Source organism: Anabrus simplex, chromosome 4 (assembly GCF_040414725.1).
Source record: "Anabrus simplex isolate iqAnaSimp1 chromosome 4, ASM4041472v1, whole genome shotgun sequence".
NCBI classification, from domain to species: Eukaryota; Metazoa; Arthropoda; class Insecta; order Orthoptera; family Tettigoniidae; genus Anabrus; species Anabrus simplex.
This window is the reverse complement of record NC_090268.1, coordinates 167,518,131-167,524,130: the sequence shown is the minus strand read 5'-3', so window position 1 is coordinate 167,524,130 and position 6,000 is coordinate 167,518,131.

Here is a 6,000-nt window from a genome sequence, read left to right as displayed (position 1 = left end):
CCCCTATTGTTTATACAAATATCATATCACAGGAGTTGAGCAAACTACAGTATACCTGTTACTTCCTTCAGAAAATTTGCATTCGAAACTAATGTGAATTTATTTCATTTATTATTTATTTTGATAAGTGACTTAGGGGGATTCTGAGGGGAAATGTGGCATATCACTATAATGACTTAACTCCGACCTTTTTATTTCGCTGATATTGAGTATAAAGTTCCCCGCTAGCCTAGGTATGATAAACATACCATGTGGTAAGGAGCACGCTGTTGTAGCTGGCTCCAAACAGAGCTCTACACACACACAGCCTCCCTCTTCACAGAGCCCGTACAACAAAAAGCCATTACAGGTGTATGAGGAGGGAAGATTGATGTATGGCATTGTGTGATGTCGTTAATTTTTAATTAGCAGAAGACCCAGCCCTGTTAAAACAATAATCCTCTGGCTGAGAGGGTAAAGAAGCAGTGGGGGTAAGGCAGATCCAATTAACTACATGTAGATCACAGGAATCTCTGTCGCTTCTGCCCTGTCCTGTCCGTATGTAATAATGTGGAAGACCGACATGATATGCCAGCCTTCATCCGCAACAAGAATTCACCTTGTTCTTTCATCACACAGATCCTATAATATTAGCCCTTCTCTGTGACCAGCAGTCGATGAACAAGGAGAGACAGTTAGCTAAATTTAGGAGACAACTGCGTCGGAAAAATAGATGGAAATCTTAATCTCTGAACAGGGGCAGAAGCCATGAGAGGCTACTGAGAGAGAGAAAAAGGTTTGAGATATAACATTATTAGAGGCAGAGCTACATTAAGTGTTGGCTATCGCTGTCGGGAAAAGGGAGGGTACATACCAGTTGAATATGACATACGGTGGTTTTGAGAGCAAAATCCTTTTCTAGCCTGTCTGGAATTAAATACCGTGGACTGGCCTGGAGTGGAACCAGGGGCCTTCGGGTAAAAGAGAGACATGCTACCCCTGTACATGCAATTGGTTTATTATTATTATTATTATTATTATTATTATTATTATTATTACTATTATTATTATTATTATTATTATTATTATTATTATGACATACGGTGGTTTTCAGAGCAAAATCGTTTTCCTGCCTGTATGGAATTAAAATCCGTGGACTGGCCTGGAGTCGAACAAACGGCCTTCGGGTAAAATACAGATATGCTACCCCTGCACATGCGATTGGTTCATTATTATTATTATTATTATTATTATTATTATTATTATTATTATTATTAGCTTGTCACCAAGGAGACCGTGTTTCGAATCCTGGGCGATACATGCGAGATTTTTAAAACGTAAGGTAAAGTCCCTGTGTCTCAAATTCGATGTAAAACTGGTCTTTTGGGTTTCATCACTATATCAAAAGTCATGAAAACTACAAGCTTGCTGCCATTATTATTATTATTATTATTATTATTATTAAATATACGATAAGGTAAGTTTCTAGCAGGATGCTGCGCATTATGCGCACCAGTTTCTCCCGCCCATACTCAGAATAGATGTTTACCGAGCGTGACAACTGCCTTCTGATTATATGACCCGAACAATAACAATGAGAAAAAAATCTGCTGTTAGCAGTGACTATACAGCCTTCGTTCAGTGCAGGCAATACACTTCCTGGCGAAATTTAAAACATGGGCGGTGATATGGATATAATGTCAAGCTCAAGTAAAGGATGTTAAGATAATGACGCTGGAGAACATCCTTATTGCTGTTCTAAGAATTCAAATAGATTTTTTTTAACATTTACGCTTTTTAGGCCTTTCCAATCGTGAAATTACCATATTTTCGCCCCAGTGTAGCAGTGAACTCACCACTTGGATTGCTACACTTTCCAAGACACTGGCGGCTAGTGCGCCATTCAGACACCACTACAAGCCTCTTACGTAGGACAATGCAGTGACAGTGCACTAGGGGAAGCATGTGCCTCCACTTATACAAATTACTGCCTTCGGCCTTTCTATACCCCCGTGTGGTCGGGGCGGTAGAATAACACACACGGTATCCCCTGCCTGTCGTAAGAGGCGACTAAAACGGGCCCCAGGGGCTCTAAACTTTGAAGCGTGGGTTGGCGACCACGGGGCCCTTAGCTGTGTCCTGACATTGCTTTCACTTACTTGTGCCAGGCTCCTCACTATCATCTTTCCTATCCGACCTCTCTTGGTCAACTCTTACTCTTTTCCGACCCCGACGCTATTAGGTTTGCGAGGGCTAGGAAATCTTTCATTTTCACGCCTTTCGTGGCCCTTGTCTTTCTCTGACCGACATCTTCATTTTTCGAAGTGTCGGATCCCTTCCATTCTTCCCTCTGATTAGTGTTATATAGAGGATGGTTGCCTAGTTATTTCCTCTTAAAACAATAATCACCACCACCACCATTTGGCCTTTACATAAAAATTAAACTGGTTTAAATGTTCTTAACATTTTTAATATTTACAATCAGCGAAATTGAATTATGGCTTCCTTCTAAGAACTTATTTTTTTAAATAGACTTTTTATTTTTTATTATAATTCTGTGTTATTTACTTCAATGTATTTATTATTTAAATGATCAAATAACCATTATATGTCATTATAAAATAGCCCATAACAAAAAATAAATACTATCACACTACACGCGCCAAATCCTTGTAGCTGATACATAGGCCCTACATTGAAACAATCTATATTTGTCATTTCAGAATTTACGGCAATGAAAGTTCAAAACACAATTTATTATAACAATTATTTCGGAATTTATGCAAAGTTATCTAAATCTGTTAAGTTTTATAATATATATATATACTCGTGCTTCGCTACGGTATTATACTGAAATGTATAACTGAATGTTTAACATTTTATATATAATCCGCCAAAATTCGCGATATGACGGCAAAGTTCCTCCCATTTTTCAATCTTTCTTTTCAGCAATCGATTTCTTATTTCTCGGACTAGCTCCAGGTATTCCGCCCAGTCAGTTGGGTCCCTACATATTTGCCATCTTTTCCTATAAGCATTTTTAATATGGGTCAAATCCTTGAGGAGATCCTGTGTGGTGTCGTCTTGGGTGCCTTGGCGGTACTGAACCCACGGCCGGACTGCATTCGTAGTCATTACCCGGCCAGGACCCGTTTCCAGTGCGGTCTGCACATTTTGACGACGTTCCAGAACATTATTACGATGGGTGATATTAGTTGATTTAGGTTATTATTATTATTATTATTATTATTATTATTATTATTATTATTATTATTATTATTATTATTCTGGACCCCGCAGCAAGATACAAGACCGCTACTTGGCGGTAAATTACGTCTGCTGACATTGTCATTGCTGACAATGTGACCAGCATCATTGTCCCGCGTAGGCAAGTGCGCGGTATTTCTGGCAATACCAATAATATACTTCCGTGCATTCTTGACCTTATTCTAGAGGTGACAATTGCACGGTCAATATGATTCCTATTGTTTATTTCAAATGTGTTTAAATTTTTATTTATATGTCAGGATAATCTACTGTAATCTTACTTTCAGTTCTCCAAAGAAAACGATGGTTTTTGAAAAATGAACCCCAGAAAGATTAAAAATGGTCGGTTTATGATCAGAATCAAGAACATTATGAACAGTAAAATCAATTGGTCTCAACTCCTTTTTCAATCCACCGCCGTCAAGTTGATTCCCCCCACCGTAAAAAGGCGTGTTTCTTTATGTTTAATAGAGATGCCAAATACCAATGTTCACGCCTGTTACCTTCAGTTCTGAGATAGAATTATCCCAATTAAAAGAATTCACATTTTTCACTTCATTTCACACTCCCCCCTTAAATTTCCGGAAAAATACTTGTTCATCTATTAATAACGGATCTTCTAAATTCCAATTATCACGACTGTAACATCTTCAGTGTTTGAGATATGGGTCCTCATAAAAGGAATTCAACTCCTTTCCACCCCCATCCCCCTAAGATGATATCCCCCCAAAAATGCGTTTTACTTTGTTTTTAAAGCAGATCCAAATACCAATTTTCACGTCTGTAACAACTTTAGATTTGATTAGATGTAAGTATCCTTATAAAATTAATTCAATTAATTTTTCAATTCTTTCACCCCCTTCCTCATTGGATTTTTCGAAATCAAAGGAATATGTGTGTCTTTACTTTTAAAGCAGATTCCAAGTACCAACATGCACGTCTGCAACATAGATTATAGTAGGCCTATCTTCATACAAATAATTCAGCTAATTTTTCAAATCTCCCCCACTCCCATTTAAGTAGATTGCCGAAATAAAGAAAATACTTATTTATTTATTTTTAAAGCAGATTTCAAATACCAAATTTCACGATATCTTAAGTTTTTGAGATATCAGTAGCCTAATAAAAAGAATTCAAAGACATATTCAGTCATTTTTATCCCCCTCCAACGTGGTTTTTCCGAAATACCATTTTTCACTTCTGTAACATGTTAAGTTTTTGAGATATACTATGACATGCTCATTTTAAAATTTCACACACTTTTTAGTTCCCCTTAAGTGGAGTTTCTGAAAACAAATCACCTATGTGATCACCTACATTCCAAATACCAGTGTTTACGTCTGTAACATTTTATGTTTCTGAGATATACTGTAGATACAGTCTTTCTAAAAATTCACCCTATTTGTCACTCCTGTTTAACCCCCAATAATTGGATCTTCCAAAAACAAAAAATACGTGTTTCTTTATTTTTAAGGGAGATTCTTAATACCAATTTTTACATCTGTAAACTTTTAAAGTTTTGAGATATAGATGCACTCATTTTAAAAATTCACCCCCCTTTTCAAACCCTTAGCGACGGAATATCCAAAAATCCTCCCTTAGAGACCCACCTATATTGTAATATAAATGTATCCTCAAAATTTCATTTCTCTATGTATATAGATAAATGTTATATCAATGACCAAAGTTAGTATAAACAAAAATATAATAATGTAATATTATTTATTCATACGGAACGAGAAAAATTTCTGAATGTGCTTGATGGTGTAAAGTAGATTCTTACATATATGTAGTATTTAGAACAAAATATGAACGTTCTATCGATTCGTTTAATAAGGTCTGTGCGGTATATTTCAGAGCTTACTTGATTTATTAAAATATTTACTTTGTACTCAGACAGAAGAAAAGTTCCTTGTGGTATCCGTAATTTCCACTACATTCTTTTGATATGTGACAGAATATTATACAGCTTTGGCAGGAAATTACGGTTAGCTATATTTCAACTTGGTTGATAAAATCCATAAAATCCAGTTCTATTTTTATTCTTAAAAATATATTTTTAAAGCGCCGAGTTGTTTTAATACGGTACTGCGGATGTACATTGATCGCGGATGTCAAATTGTGTTTAAATTTGATGTAGATGCTTATATTATTTACAGAAAAAGAACACTACGTCCACTGACTTATGCCACGATTACCTTTCTTGTTGTCGAACCTCCCCGACGCCGACTGTACAACGGTTGCGAGGTGTAGTACAAAAATGTTAATAGTCTCGTCTTTCATGGCCGTTGTAACTGCAACCAGTTTTAAGAGACAGGATTTAATCCTGCCAGATTTCTTGATCCTGCCGGAAGTCACGGACATCCTAAAACGTGTCCGACCTTCGCCAGGATGGAACCTGCAATCACTGAAAAAGGTGCACAACGACTAACCAACTGAGGTCGATACTGTTATTTTAAGAAGGCAGTATTTTCGCATGAGACCATGGGTGAAAAATTTCGAAATTGGCGATGGCTACATTAATCTGTTATGAATATGTCCCCACAAAGAAATGGACATTACAATCGAAGCATAGAAACGATACGATGTGTTTCTTATGATTATTTCTTTCACAACCGTTTCGGACAACTTGTGAGTCACATATATAAAACAATGGCAGGAAGAGAAAGGCCAGTCTGTTCGGAGGAAATGGAACGCCCCTGCAAACTACCTACAGAACACGTGTAACAGATGGTTAACTTAGGGTGACATCGT